The sequence below is a fragment of the Sciurus vulgaris genome (genome assembly GCF_902686455.1).
Source record: "Sciurus vulgaris genome assembly, chromosome: 8".
NCBI lineage: Eukaryota > Metazoa > Chordata > Mammalia > Rodentia > Sciuridae > Sciurus > Sciurus vulgaris.
Genome location: NC_136468.1, coordinates 116,309,798 through 116,326,518, shown reverse-complemented (window position 1 = coordinate 116,326,518; position 16,721 = coordinate 116,309,798). Strand labels below are relative to the sequence as shown.

At 35.8% G+C, this 16,721-nt stretch overlaps 1 long non-coding RNA gene and 1 pseudogene across 2 annotated transcripts in view; one reads left to right on the top strand and one right to left on the bottom strand.

Moving 5' to 3' along the window:
* The first annotated feature begins 775 nt into the window (after positions 1 to 775).
* On the top strand, positions 776 to 2,552 carry LOC306668286 (septin-10-like; annotated as a pseudogene). Its single transcript has one exon. The product of its transcript is annotated as a septin-10-like (transcript).
* A 952-nt stretch (positions 2,553 to 3,504) lies between these two features.
* LOC306668296 overlaps positions 3,505 to 16,721 on the bottom strand; it is a 547,020-nt gene continuing 533,803 nt past the window's right edge. The window contains exon 3 of the long non-coding RNA XR_013765840.1: positions 3,505 to 3,646. This is a non-coding gene — a long non-coding RNA (uncharacterized lncRNA). The remainder of the gene's footprint in view (positions 3,647 to 16,721) is intronic.

Here is a 16,721-nt window from a genome sequence, read left to right as displayed (position 1 = left end):
AGAGCCTCTAATGATGGGTAGTGCAGTTCAGGGTCTGTTCCTTGTTCTGAAAGGTGATGTCAGAGCTCCCTACTATATACCGAAAGGTGTCTACCTATGTGAGTCCGCTGTGTGGCATCCAGTGGGGGCCCTCCTTTTGCACCATCCCATGGTGGAAGGTGGATGTACTAGGGCAACCCTAACATGCTTCTTTTGTAGTCAGCCCTCTGAAATAACAACTTAAATCCATTCATGAGGTCCCTTCCTCTGTGGTGAATTAAAATAAGGAAGGCAACAATGAGCATCAACATCTGCAAGAGTGTAATAGAGTAATATATAATTAGAAAATGATACCTAAAGAGAATAATTTATATTATTTATATATAATATATATTTATATCTAAGTATATATTCAATTTCTATAGATGTGTTTTATGTATATCTATATCTACATATCTATATCTATGTATGTGCCATATGGTAGATAAAAACATCATGGTGATATTATACCGATAAGTCTTTATAGAAAATAATATATTAGTTTTGGAGGTTTACAATTGAAGCTTTGAAATGAGACACATCAAGAGTTAAACTTACAGAATAATATAAAGTAAATTCTGTGGAAAAATCTCCTGTGTGATCTCAGTATTGTCTGGAATTAAGATATTCAAGGCCCATTGGGCAGCTCAAGCCCACCAGGTCCCTACCCATCCTGAGCCCAGCGGGTTGTTCCCCACGGGTCACCCCCAACCCAACCCGCCTTTCCTTTGCTGCCACTGGGATGTGCTCCGGGCCCAGGCTGAAACTGCAGCTTTGCTGCCCTTCAGCCTGGAGCCATGGCTGTCTGGGAAGAGGCTCAGCACCTACTCTTTCATTCTCACGTGGCATTCAGAACAGCTTCTATGCCCTCACAAGTATGTGAAGTTGAAGAGAGAAAAAGAGAAAATATCCAATCCTTGACTATGTGTAGCCATGTTGGTTTTGAGAGTTTGCCTGATCAGCTGGTCAATAGATCCATTCAGCAAGGCTTCTGTTTTAATATTCTCTGTGTTGGGGAAAATGGAATTGGAAAATCAACACTGATTAACACATTGTTTAATACTAATTTCGAAGAACATGAAGCATCACATTTTTGCAAAAATGTTAGACTTAAAGCTCAGACATATGAACTCCAGGAAAGCAATGTTTGGTTGAAACTGACCATTGTGAATACAGTGGGATTTGGTGACCAAATAAAGAAGAGAGCTACCAACTAAGAGTTGTCTACATAGATGCTCAGTTAGAGGCCTATCTCCAAGAAGAACTGAAGATCAAGCGCTCTCTCTTCAACTACCATGATTCTCGCATTCATGTGTGTCTCTACTTCATCGCCCCAACAGGCCACTCTTTGAAGACACTTGACCTCTTAACTATGAAGAATCTGGACAACAAGGTGAACATTATTCCAGTGACTGCCAAAGCAGATACAATTTCTAAATCCGAATTACAGAAATTGAAGATCAAGCTCATGACAGAATTGGTCTGCAATGGCGTCCAGATATACCAGTTCCCAACAGATGATGATACTATTGCTAAAATCAATGCTGCAATGAATGAACAGTTGCCAGTTGCTGTTGTGGGAAGTATGGATGAGGTAAAAGTTGGAAACAAGATAGTCAAAGCTCATCAGTACCCTTGGGGTATTGTACAAGTGGAAAATGAAAACCACTGTGACTTTGTAAAGTTGTGAGAAATGCTCATTTGTACAAACATGGAGGACCTACAGGAGCAGATTCACACTAGGCACTATGAGCTCTATAGGTATTGCAAACTGGAGGAAATGGGCTTTACAGATGTGGGCCCTGAAAACAAGCCAGTCAGTGTTCAAGAGACTTACGAAGACAAAAGACATGAATTGTATGGTGAGCATCAAGAGAAAAGAAGAAGAAATGAAGCAGATATTTGTGCAGCAAGTAAAGGAGAAAGAAGCCATATTGAAGAGGCTGAAGAGAGCTGCAGGCCAAATTTGAGTACCTTAAAAAAGTCCACCAAGAAGAAAGACTAAAACTTGAAGAAAGGAGAAGAGCTTTGGAAGAAGAAATGATCCATTTTTCTAAAAGGAAATCTAGCTATGACATAGTACTGAACCAATCCTTTATGGCATCGGGGAGCAACATAAAGGACAAGAACCCCAATTTTATGTAACAGGAGTTCCAGAGTACAGAAGGTCATTACAAGCAAAAGTAAAAAGTTGTAAGTTTGCTTTGATTTCCTTGTTTTTGCTTTATCATTAATTATATATCTGGCAAATGTCTACTGTTACTGACATTTATGGAAAAATATTTTCAAGTATAAGGTCGATACATAAGCCAGAGTAGATGATATTACTTAGATATTCACTGTTGTTAGAAATCTCAAGGTGCTGTTTTGCAGTGAATCTAGGTTTCTTCTCCTGCTGCCAAGTTATTTTCACTTAGTCACATTTTATGCCAAAGAGCAAAGACTGAGTGCCATTAAAAATACAGAACTCCTTCATACTATGGCTGATTACATTTATATTGCAGGATGAACTTTTCCATATACACTAAACAAATTTTTAAAAAGTGGGAGAATGTGTTTTAGAATGTATTATATAGCTCACACTCTAACCTCTCAATAGTTTTATAGAACTATGAAATTTTGATACAGTTATCCCACTGGTAATATTCTAACCCTTTGTGTCAAATTATATCACAGAATGTCTTTTTGTGCTTGAGTATGCCTTGTTGTGGTTGATGTAGTGCTGTGATGAACAAAATATGTTGAAAAGCTAAAACATCCAGATTTTAGGTTTTTACCTATTGATACCTCTGAACCTGGGTGTATCATTCTGTTTTCATTAGGATATCTTACTGCTTGTTTAAAACTGTCTTTTGGGGGAAAAAATAAGGTTAAATCAATTTTATTAAAAATATTTCTTAAAACTAAGCTATGAACATCTGAATGTTAAATACATAAAAAATTCTTATTTCAAGGGATACTTGTATTCAGTGCCTTAGTATTTTCACAACATATTAAGGGTTCTAACTTTCATAACGGTCATAGACATATGTTTCCATTTTTGTACTTGAATATTCTAAATAAAACCGAATCTCTTGAAAAAATTATAAAAAAAGATATTCAAGTATATTTGCTTCTTACAAACATTTCTCTTTTTCAATTGAAAGTTAAAATCCAATCTATAGCTGCAGTGCTCAATGAACCTTTCACTACCCCACAAAAAAATCACAAGGATCACTTCTCAGGTATTTAAGTTTTGGAATCTGAAGATCTCGAAAAGACTGTTTTGTAAATAAACATTGTTTTTCTTTGAGAAAGAAAATATTTTCTTGATTTTTAAAAATCCAATTGATAACTTGGTGGCTGCAATTGTTTGTGTGTCTTGAAATTCATACTGATATGAAATTGGCAAATATGAGGCCTCTTGATGTCCATTAAAACACATCCCAAGTCCAAATCTGGCTTCACAATCTTTTTCTCTCTTTCTCTTCCTCTCACACACCCACCTACCTGTATAACATGTGACCTCCTCATTATCCTGATGGTCATGTTCTCTCATTACTTTCTTTCCTATGTATATTTTTCTGAGAAATATAGTTTATACTAAAGTGAACTTCATTTTCATCCTGGAGTTGGTTGCTCTGGAGTTCTGGTGGAGAAAAGAAATTACTCCATGAAGTATTATTCTCACTCTTCAAAACTTTACTGTTCTCTGTAAATAGTAGCATGCCATCTAGTTTCCAACTCAAGGGCTATTTCTGTCACAGATTTTTTTTTTATAAATCGCAAAGGAGCTTTCAAAGCTTAGTCTCATGAAAAAGCCAAAGCAAAAATTCAAACTTCTCTTTCACCTAAGTGCAATGTCTTTGTTCATAGAAAATTGTTTGTGTTAATAATTTTCCTCTTGATTGCCTTCTGCAATTCCCATGAAACATACGTTGTTTTTTTTTTTTTTTTTCCTACACAGATGGATTCTGTTCAACTTTAAATGATTTATATGATACCTAGGTAGTCATGGTAAAGTACTGAGGCACTAGAGTAGGTAAATATTTAGGAACACTCTTGAATATAAGCCATCATTAGTATTGAGCAAGACCCTGATTCATGTCATGCAAAATAATACACTGACTCATACACAGGGACCTTGTTTTATTCAATTTACTTTCAGCAGCACAGACAACTCCAAGTTCCTTAATGATAGCTCAAACTCTTGAGAATAAATTGTGCCACTTAATCATTATTTCTCTGAATACTTTACAATAACTTTACTATGCTGTAGCTTCTATGACACATAATTCATCCACTGAAATTATGAAAGACAATGTTTTATTAGTAAGTTCATATGTACAACCATCACCACAATCTAACACTGAAACATGCCCCTAGCCATAAAATGGCAGCCCAGACTCATTAGTAATTATTCTCCAAGCTCCAAGCCAAATACTGGACTTAGGCAACCACTAATTTAACTTCTGTCTTTGTATATTTGATGAGTCTGGATATTCTATATAAAATGAAAATGAAATGCATACAGCATGGATCATGGTCTTTTGCGATTGATTCATTTCACTAGCACAATGTTTTAAAGTTTCATCCATGATGATGTAGCATGCACTTTATTTATTTTCATTGTAGAGTAACAACCCATTGCATGGTGCCCTCTATATTGTTCCCTGGCCTGTTTACGTTTTTGCTGCAGACTGAAATCCATTGGCTCAACATCCCACCAGAATCAAGCTCAAATTTACATGCAATTATTTTTAAGATAACCCAAATAGGTACATTTTTATCTATTCAATGAACACCTCATTTAATTGCTTTGCAAAACTTTAAGTCATAACTGCTAATAAAGGGCAAGCTAGATCCTTGTGGTTATCAGACCTAAACTTTTGCATCCTTTTCAAGCTCATTAGAACAGAGACTGCTGGTCATGAAGTTGAGTGATAACACTTAAATATGTAAACCACCTCTCTGAAACTCCTATTTCTGGGTGTTCCCTTGCCCTCTTCCCTTCTGAACAATGGTCCTTACCTTAATCCTCTGGGTGGTCTCAATATGCAAGGGAACCCTGTGCGAGCACCACCAATAAAACCTGTGGGTTACCACTTCTCTTGGTTACATGTTTCCTTGACCAGCCCCCAAATACTTGAAAACCTACATATAGATATGCCAGATTTTGTTCATTGAATAATCTTATGACTTATTATTTATCTTGTTCCCACTGTTTGACTCATGAATAATGGGGCTACAAACTTCTATGTACATACTTTTATTTGATTGAGTTCCAGTTCTCTTATATACACCTATGTGGCTTAAGTTGCTAGGTCTTGTGGTAACTCTATATGGAGCATTTTGAAGACCCACCAAAATGATATCTGAAGAGGCTATACCATTTTATGTGCTGACCAGCAATGTATGATCACCCCAATTTCCCCCAGTCCCCTCAACATTTGTTATTTTCTACCTTTTGGATCATTGCTGTCCTCAGGTGATTTTGATTTGCATTTTACTAGTGACTATCATTCTTTCATGTGCTCGTTGCCCATTGTATGACTTTTTTGGGAAAACATGAATTCACATTACTTCTCTGATGTCTTGATTGTGTTATCTTTTACTAGAGAGTATAAATGTTCTTGTATATTTTAAATACGAATCTCTTGTCATGTATAAGATTTAAACAATTTTTTCTCATTCTGTGGGTTCTCTTTTCACTTCCATAGTTGATGATTTTGAATGAAGAAATTGTTAATTCAGTTTTCACAAAGTCCAATTTATCTTGTTTGTTACTTGTGATTTTGAGTACAGATTTTTAAAATATGTATTGGCTATCCTGTGTTTTTATATGAGTATAGTATTATCACTCAAATTTATGTTGATTATCCATCCTGATAATAGGATGTATAGGTGGAGTTGGAGGGCCAAGTTGATCTTTTCTATATGCATATCTAGTTTTCTTAGAACAATATTCTGAAAAGATTAGTTCTTTTAATATGGTAACTGGGATTACTAATGGAAAACCAGTTGATCATAGATGCAAGTTTGATTTCAGAACCTACACAGAGAACATATCATGTGGAACTTAATATAGATATTTTCCTGTTTCCTCATCTGGTACTTTGTCCTCCTTTTCTTTACTAGTTCCTTTAATTAAACTTAACATCATAATGAGGAGAGCATACATACCTATTTTTTCATTTCTCAGAGAGGAAATATACATATCACCATTACCATGATGTTAATTGTATGTGTTCAGTTAGCCAAGTACTCCAGAAGTTGCTGCATACAGAATTCATGTGGATTTATGTTACTGCTTTTGCCAATGACATACTTTCATGTCTTTTGTGTTGTGCTGGTTTTGCACGGATGCAGAATGCATGAGTTATAGAGTCACTGGTGCTTCCATTGAGATTTCAAAGGAAAGTCTGGGAGCCCAAGCAGTGTGTTGCTGGATCAGAGCAAGCATAAGAGGGAGGTCATGGGGAATGCAGCCAACAAGGCTGTAGGACTGGGCTGCTCAAGTGCTTTCAATCTAATTTTCTGCCATCATGTGTCCTAGATGGTAAATGTGGAACAGCTATAGGATTGATTTTTGCCCTACTGAATCTTAAGTCTTGGTTTTAGTATGATTCCTCCTTGTTATTTTCCTCTTCCTCCCTTTGGTAATGGGAATATTTATCCTCTGCCACTGTGTCATGGAAGTATGTAATTTTCTTTTTGATTTTACAGGGACTCACAGTTAAGAGTTTGGCTTGCATTTTATAGGAACATTTTACTTTGAGTGTTGAGCAATGCCGTAATTGCAAAGAGTATGGGAACTGAATGCATTTTACAGTGTGAGAAGGACATGAGCCTTTGGAAAACCAGGAATGGAACGTTATGTTTTGCATTGTAAGTGTCCCTCAAAAGTTTATGTGTTGAAGGCTTGGTCCCCAGCTGGTGGTGCTATTGGGAGGAGGTAGAAGCACTAGGAGGTAGGGTCTAGTTGGACGAAATAGGTCAATGGAGTCATGCCCTGAAAGGGGATATTGAAAACCCAGACCATTCCTCTCTCTCTATTTCCTGGCCATCACAAGGTGAGCAGCTTTGATCTACCATGTGATCTCCATCACATACTTCTACTTTATTGTAAGCCAAAAGCAACAGGGCACAGTAATCATGGACTGAACTGCCAAAACATTAGTCGAAATGATATTCCTTTTAAGGTGAGTATCTCAGTTATTTTGTTAGTGATAGAAGCTAACACAAGACATTACTAGCTGTACTTTTCTCTTGCACTGTATGTTTTCTAATCATTTTAATTAATTTCAAATTAATTTATAATTTTGCCTTAATTTTATTTTATAATGATTAGTTATTTAGGATGGCATTGTTTGATTTTATTAATCTATTAATATCCCATATATCTTATATCTAATTTCATTGCAGATGCAGAAATCATGTATACTCTTTTTTTGTTTGTTGATATATATGACATAGAGTGTGTTTTGACATATAATACACACATAGTGTACAACCCATTCCAATAAGGATCCTACTCTTGTGGCTGTACATAACATGGAGTTACATTGGTCATTTGTTCATATATGAGCAAAGGTAAGTTATGTCTAATTCATTCTACTGTCTTTCCCAAATACCATTCCGCTTCCCTTTTCTTCATCCCCCTTTTGTTGCAAACTCTTGATCCTGCTTCTTCTATCAGATGAAAGTTAATGTTGAATTCCTTTAGTGTATTTTTCTTTTTGGTACTGGAGATTGAACCCAGGGGTGCTTAACAACTCAGCCACATTCTCAACCCTTTTGTATATTTTTGTTTCTAGACAGGGTCTTGTTAATTTACTTAGGGCCTTGCTAAGTTACTGAGGCTGGCCTTTAAATTGTAATCCTATTACCTCAGGTTCCTGAGCTGCTGGGATTATTGGTGTGTGCCTCCATACCTAGCCTATAGTGTATTTTTATATTCATAAATGCTATTTGGTTTTCAAAAAACATCTTTGTTTAATTATATCTATCTTTACCATCTATTTGATGAGATATTATCATATTATCATCTTTCTTCAATCTTTAATGCACAATTTTATTAGTTCTTACAATATGTTTATAAAAGTGGCTCTGAAGAGTCAGCTTTGATGTTGCTGTGACCAAAATACCTGACAAGAACAACTAGAGGAGTCAATGTATATTTTGGCTCAAGGTTTCAGAGGTCTCAGTCCATAGATGGTAGACTCCATAGCTCTGGGCCCTAGGTAGGGCAGAACATCATGGCAGAAGGGCACGGCAAACGGAAAGCAGCTTGGGACATGGACACTAAGAAGAGAGAGAGAGAAAGCTCTGCTCACCATGGACAAAATGTATACCCTAAAGGTGCTCTGAGTGACTCATCTGTCCAGCCAAACCCTACCTGCCTACAGTTACCACCCAGTTAATCTATATGAATGGATTAATTATTGACATGGAGCATTTTTGGGACACCTCATATCTAAGCCATAACATCCACCACCTGAGCCTCCTTCGGAGACTAGTTTCTACCTTTCCAGTATAGGAATCACATTGTATAATTATTTGCTTATAATATAATTGTTAGAGCTGACTTATAAATAATATATTCTAAACATCTCTAGTCACTGAACCTCCCACGTAGGTTGTTATTTTTTTGTTAGGTCATCTATTTGTTTAGAAAAGTGAAATCCATTATCCTCAAAATATACAGTCTCTGACAATACTGTTAAGACTTTTCTCCATTTTTAGAATTTTAACATGGCTACTTATGGTATTGTCCATGTGCTAGCACAAGTCACTTACTGGTCAATGGCTGTTCTTAATCCCCCATAGCAAGTTAGATTTTTCACACTTTACCCTTGGGTATCTGTGTGACTTGTAGGCTACTATTAGTGACCAGAGAGTTGAACCATGGGCTTGTACTGAAAAGGTTTCAGCTCCATTCAATTCTAAAGCGGTACCAGCTAGGGGATGCAGAAATCTTCCAGACTGAAAGGGATAAATGTGATTATTAATCCTGACTTCCTAGGAGCTTCTTCTGGTTCATGATAACTTGGTTTTCAGTTAGTGCTTGGCATCGAGTTGTATTTAAGTCCTTTGTGACAGTCTGGATCCCACCACACATTAATAGGTCCAAGTGCAGTTTAGCAGATGTTTTCAAATCTGCTTCATGCACTTTAGTGATCATTAATAAGAAAATTTTAGCACATATGCACTGGTTCCCATCCCCAACATGACTGTGAGTCCCTGGAGGGATTTCTTGATTATATCTTTGCTTGTATCATACGTCTACCAACTTCTTCAAAATTGTTCTCCTCCAGATATTCATTACTTTCAATAGCACAGTTAGACAAGGAATTGCATTCTGTTCCAAGCAATGTGTATACTTTTCAACAAAGTTGTACAACCCTTTGTGCTTTTGACCTTCCTCCCCGCTAGGAAGAGTGCCTGCATCAGCTCAGCGAAGGGGAGTCAGGAGTCACTTTTTCTATTGTAATATCCTCGCTGTATGAGGAAGCACTGGGGTGACGGTTGAGCCTGTCACAACCTCTAGTCTTCCAGTTTGTTCTTTAAAATGTGGAATCTCTATAAGAGAGCTAGAGTGATGAGATCAGGTACCAGCATCCATACCTGATGGGTCTGAAATAATGCTTTTGTGCTATAAGTGGAATTGGAAATAATTGAAGTTTAGTTCTTTCTGCTATACCTGCTTCAGAAACTGTTTCTGTAACAAAAGTTGAGAAATGTGATGAGAATCCAGGCTGACAGTCCCAGGGTGAAATCATAGATCCAGAAGTGGGGATAGAGAAAATCCAGGCTTTTCCAGGTTGCACTCTTGATTTTTAACACAGATAAAGTAGGTTATGGTCCAATGCTACAGACTTGAGATGTTTCTGACAAGATTTAGTAGATTTCCATAAATTAATGTTGATTTATTTGCCATACACACTGAAGACATTTTTACAGACTGTAAATGATTGTTATTAAATAATTTCCCTGGAAATTTGGTTGTATTGTAAATCTGCTGAGCTCCTTACTCTGCCATCCCAGAAGTATTGTAGAAGTACTGCATTTCGCTTTCAGAATGTGCTAATTATTTATTTTCCTTCAGACTTGATTAGTTTCATAAGATTGAAAATTCAAGAAGGTCACTCAAAAGTATAATGAAACTGAAGATTCTTCTGATAATCTTCACACTTTTGTGTGACTGAGATTTAATACAAGTTTTCTATTAGCTGAATTTCTGAGCTATTCTCCATCAGACCATAGTGTCCGACTTCTTGTTAATGTTCTTCACTCTATTCCTGCTGGAGCATTGTTAATAGAAAATCTGAATGCAATTTAAAAAGTCTATTTTTGACCATACTTTTATTTCTTCCAGGCATTGTTCAGTAGCAATGAAAAGGAAAATTCTGTGGCTTTTTGCCCTGGAATTATCCTCAATATTGAGAATTTCCATGCATTATGAAGATATTCTCTTAATAGGAGTCGTGTTTTTATTTTCCTTTCTTGTCTCAGTACTTCTTGTATATTCTCTCAGTGTTTGGCAGAATGTAGATTGTACCATTTTATTTTGTTTTGTTTTTAATCAAGTCCCTCAGTGATGAGCTTTCGTCTATTTATCAGCAAATATTTTAATATGTCTCATTTAGTTGGCCATTATATCTCAAATTACCAAAAAAAAACAGGTTTTAATTTCTTAAGATTTAGTTGTCCATTGAAGTTGTCATTCTAGTAAATATTAGCATAAGTGTTTTTATCCTGTCATGCAAACTCACGATGCTACAAAATTGTATTTCCTTGAATAAAATCATGTAACATAATCATATAACTGAATTTCATTTCATATATTTATATATATGTATATATATATATTGTTTTCAAGAACTAAAGTATTGCCTTTTTGGTTTGCTTACTTTTCTATGTATAATCATTATTTCCTCAAGAAATCATTAAACAAAGTGTACATTTCTACTTCATCATTTAAAAGTCCCATGTAATGTTTTCATTTTGACCCATTATTTTCCATTCCTTCATGTTATACCTCTTGGATTCTTCAATCTGGACTGATACTTCTTACCCCTTCACTATACCATAGTTCTCTTCCTAATGTGACTTTCTACAATTTCTCTAGAAGTTTTCTGTTAGAGTTGATAACTCCTATCAGTTTTTATTTTTTAAAAAAACAAACTTTAGTTTTGAACACGTTATATTTACAAATATATTGAAAAAGATATTTCAGAGTCCCCATATATCTGGCATCCAATTTCCCTCATTACTAACATCTGACATCCCTATGGTATATTTTATACAGATAAATAACCACGATTGATTCAATATTACTGACTGAAGTCCATGATTTTAGTTTTTATCTAAGGCCTTTCTTCTATTCAAGGATCTCCTCCAAATGAAGGAATTCAGTTGTGAGATCATAGGCTGTCCGTGGCTGTGACAGTTTCTCAGGTTTTCCTTGTTATTGATGACATTCACAGTTTTAAGAAGTGCTAGTTAAGTATTTTTTAAAATGCCCCTCAATTGAAATTTGTCCAGTGATTTTCTCATGATTAGTTGTGATTCTGGATTTTTGGGAGAAAGACTGCAGCTATAAATTACTATTTTCAGAATATAATATCAAAGGGTTTAGGCTGCAGTTAAAATAAACCCACAAAAGTAAGTGTGTGTGCTCAGGCTTTTCTTCATTAAGAGACTCTGTCCCTGTCATCAAGTACTGGGAAGATGACCCATGTTCAGTTTCTTTCTTTTTTTCTTGCAATATATTTTTCTTGGAGTACAGGAGATACCAGTAATGGACATTTTCATTTCTGATGAAATTAATTGCACTGTTGGCTTCCTAAACAATCGTGAATTAAGAAGTAGGGTCTGGACAAGTTGGAGACCCAGAGAATAATGAACTTCATAAACTAAGATCACTGAGCAAGAATCACCTTCATTCTTATCTCACTCATAGGTGACAACAGAGGTAGACTACCTACCTCTTCTTCTCAGTGGCCAGTTCACAAAACAGAGGAGCCACAGGAAAGATTTTGCTACCCCACAGAGAGGATAGAGCTGCTTTCTAGCATGTGTTTAACTGGGAGAGTTAGGATGAGAATGTTGCTCATCTCCAAAGCGTTTCAAGAACACAAGTCAAAATTTGCATACCGAGGCCTATTAAAACTTTCAGATAATTTTTGTAGGAGTTATATACTTATACTGTTTGTGTTGCTGGGACCCTTGAAGTATTTATTGATTATAATGAACTTAATACAATGGGAACATTGTATTATAATTATATTATAATGAACTTAATACAAATTACGAAATGTAATTTGTAAAGCTGAATCACATTTTAAAATTATGTTTTCAAGGTAAAGAGTAGCATGAGATAAAATATAAAGTTTGTTGGTATTTTAATAATTTGGGAATGACATAAGTTATGTTGACACTGATTATTTTTTTCTAAGAAAATATTAAAACCTCCCCTTATATCATCTGAATAGTGCATTACTTTCAATTACTATTTCAAATTAAAAGGCCATTTATCACAAGAAAGGACAGGAAAACTATAAATATTCTTTTCTTTAATCTTTGAAAATTGCTCTTGAGATTCCATATAATGTCAATTTAAAATATACCACAAGCATAGTCACTACTAAAGTTATCCAATATGCAGGTCTTAGAATGTTATCCATAATTAACATATCTGGCAGCTTAATAAATCCTCCCTGAAAAGCAAGCCTTTTTATTGTAATGTGTATGAAGTATGACCCTTATCAGGATTTTTCTAAGAGCAAATATATACAAAATTAAACAAATAGCTTCAGAAACCACAGCCCCTATATCTCAGCTTTGGAGACACACTTAAAGAGAAATGTCACTGTCAGCAGGTATTTCCCAACTCCACATGCCCTGCTTATGTTATGCCCAGCGGCTCGAGACCCCACAAAGACAACCAGAGACCACGATCAATGCAAGCAACAAAGAGTCATTTATTGGCAAGCTCGAGCCTGGTCCTCTGCTCACACGGTAACCCGGTGATGCTAAGAGGCCCCGAGCCTTTGTTCAACAGGCCTATTTATAATGAAAGGCGAAAAGTTTTACAGTGTTCTTTTTAATTGGTTGACATAAAATTATATATATGATGTTATTTTAAGTTCCGAGTCTCCGAGAGGAGTGTTATCATTATCTTTTAAGTTTGCCTTGGCACCGGCAAGGTCAGCTGCCTGGCCTTTACGGATAAGAGGTGAAGATTCTTTGCAGCTTTTATGAGGGGTTTGAGGGCAATTAGGGAAGAGGCTTTTGTTTACACAGGTGCGGGCTCTTTCTATCTTTACACTTAGATATATGACCATTATTAATTTTTTAACTCTCTTTTCTGCTAAAAGGTATGTTTGACTCCTGAGACCCAAATCAGGCTTGAAAGTCCTTGGAAAACTAATTTTGCTCTACAAAAGAGCAGGAATAATAGAGAAGTATGGATTTTTGAACACTATGACTGAAATCAGCATATGGAATAAACCATCCCTCTGGAGACATCTTTTGTAAGAATTAAGTCTTAATTTGAGGTTCTCCTGCTTCCACCAGATGCTGACACCTCACAGTAAGTCTGTTTTTCCTGCATTTATAAAGCACCATTGGTACGGGGCAAGCCTACCCTGGCTGATGGTTCAATGTATTTTTTCCTTGTAACTTAGTTGATGTTTTATGCCATAGGGAGTCGTTTCCAGTTCAGTTAAGAAACAGGATCCTTCCATTTCCTTGCAGTATTTTTGTTATGATAGAACACACTTTAAAAGCTCTCTGGGACTGGGGATATAGCTCAGTTGGTAGAGTGCCTGCTTCGCAAGCACAAGGCCCTGGGTTCAATCCCCAGCACTGCAAAAAAAAAAAAAAAAAAAAAAAACAGCTCTCTGGCTGACTGCTATAGAAAGAGTCTGGAATCCGTGGGGAGGGCTGTCACACACACTGAAAATACCAGTTAACCTGCTTACTAAAGGACTGCAGAGTCAGGCAGACATGAAATTAAACGTCAGGATCATTAAATAACAATGACTTGTAAATGTTCTTTACACACACATTCTAGTTGACTGAAGAAATTTTAAAAAAATATTTGTGGAGTCATCTCTATCCTCTATAGGCAGAAGAACACTGTGACTTTATTTCCACAGTCAAATGCTACTTAACAGTTACTTAGCATAAAACTGTAATTATGATTTCTTTTAAAATGATACCTAAGATGTGTCTAGTTCCCAGGCCCATCTTTTAATTATTTATTTATTTATTTATTTATTTATTTATTGTGAAATGAATCCTGGAACTATTCTTACATCCAGAGTTGTCAAGTGGGTCAGACAGGATACTAGCTGACCTGTCTAACCCAGGACAACACCCATAGTTCATAGTCACTGCAAAGAAGTCTTATGATTACTGGGAGCAGCTGCCTTCTTCTCAGTACAGTAGTTACTGCAGGTCACAGGACTACTTTAGCACTTCCTGGGTGGATTAGCTACACTACTGGAGCACTTTCAGAATTCCCAGCCACCATCTGATCCTGTTAGCACACTAGTACTGTCAGATACGGAATTGTTTTTCTGCCTCTGCCTATAATTTTGTGTCCTTCTCATTTCATAGGGGTAGAAAGGAGTGCTTATCCCCTGATTTCAAGGAAACTATATTGACCTGATAGCTTCAATTTTCTCTTCTATGGGAGAGCTAAATGAGTAGAGAAAACTTAAGCTGACCAATATTGAAATGCCTACTTCTTTTTTTTTTTTATTTGTTGGAACTGGGGATTGAACTCAGGGGCATTCAACCATTGAATCACATCCCCAACCATGTTTTGTATTTTATTTAGAGACAGGTTCTCACAGAGTTGCTTATTGCCTCACTGTTGCTGAGGATGGCTTTGAACTCTCTATCTTCCTGCCTCAGCCTGCTGAGCTGCTGGGATTACACGTGTGCACCACTGTGTCTGGCCCTACTTTTTTTGGAAAAAAAAAGTATTGGATCTCTGGTCTTCAAGTGAATATTCCTTGTTTTGCTATGATTTGAATCTCTTGATATTTTGATCTGTTTATACATTCATTAATGGAGTGGTGGCATACCAAGAGTATGAGCTCTGGGTTAGATTTCTCATGTTCAAGACTTCCTGCTATGTACCAATTTGTGGACCATGCTAATGTCTTCTAACTTCTAGGTTTTTCCATTTCTTCTGTACAATGTGTATTATAATTGCATCTCTCAAAAAGTTGTTGTCTGGATACAGAATATACAATGCTGTGTGGAACTAGTAAGTGTTCAATAAAACTAATTACTGTCATCCTATGTATTCATACAGTGGATAATACTTATCCACTGAAACATGGTGGATAAGTATTTTGCATCTACCATATATCAGGTAATGCTATATATAAATAATGGCAACAGAACGGATGACAAAATGGACACCTCCACTACTCCCCAGCCACTCTTCACCCATCATTCTACCCAGAAAGGGTGCATGAATATATCTCTAAAAAAAATTCTTACTATTAGCATTAATATAAACAGAAAGATTCTGAATTCAAGAAAGGGGGAAATTGCCAAGGGTTAAACATGAAGAGGTATGTTTAGCAGGCCCTGATATAAATACTCAAATACCACATGTACTAGAATGTGATATGGTATTTTATAATTAATTTTGCATCCTACCAAATTCATATTAAAATGGCAGAATTCACGGAAAGAGAAAAGATTTCTAAAGCCTATGAAGTCACCACTTGCAAGGGTCATCTTAATGAGGATATTAGCAAAAATAAACTACTAATAATCAAACACCCCTGTAAATCATTGTGTGTAACTGGTGGCTACCATACTGGACAATGTAAGCCTAAGCCAAAATTTTATGAACATTTTTTCCATAATTAAAAGATACAATGAAATATATAATACTTGTGTTTTTATTAGTACCAAGTATTTGGTCAGAAGAAACATGGAACAAATGGAAATACACTAGTGAAAGAGAAAAGATAAAGATTTAATACCACGGATATAAGTAATATTCGAACTATGTAGCCAAAGAGAAAGAGAAAGAGGGATGTGCACAAAAACATGAAGAAACAAAGCACATTATTATGGAATATATTCATTGACAGTCAAAAGAATGAATAGAATGTGGGCTGGAGGGAAATGGGCATCATGTCTCACATTGATTTTCCTTATGGCTCCACTTACCATCAGCCTTATTCCCATATTTTGCATTTAGTTGCTATTTTTGGTGATGCAAATTTTGAATGTGTTAGGGAACTGACTTGTGAAATAATAAACATTTATTATAAGTTACAGTGTTTGCTACTTACAAATCATTTGTGATTTACACAAATAGTTATAGTTACAGTGTTTGCTACTTACCAATCATTTGTGAAATAATTATTTTATGTCACAGAACCATATTCTAGTACTTCAGAGAAGGGGAGTAAGGTAGGTAGATTAGAAATTCTCATTTATTATTCCATAGGGAATTAAAGCTCAGCTTTTAGACACTTTTCACATCTAATGGTAATGAGGAAGACTATAATCCAATGATCAACATAAAAAAAGAGAAATGTTAATGTTAGCAATTTTACCTTGAAAACAGAAAATATGGCTACTATTCTCATTCAAAATAGACTCAACTGTTCTCTAACCTTCTAATATATTATTCTCACAAACATATTTCATGCTAGGTATTTGATTTGAAAGTTAAGAAT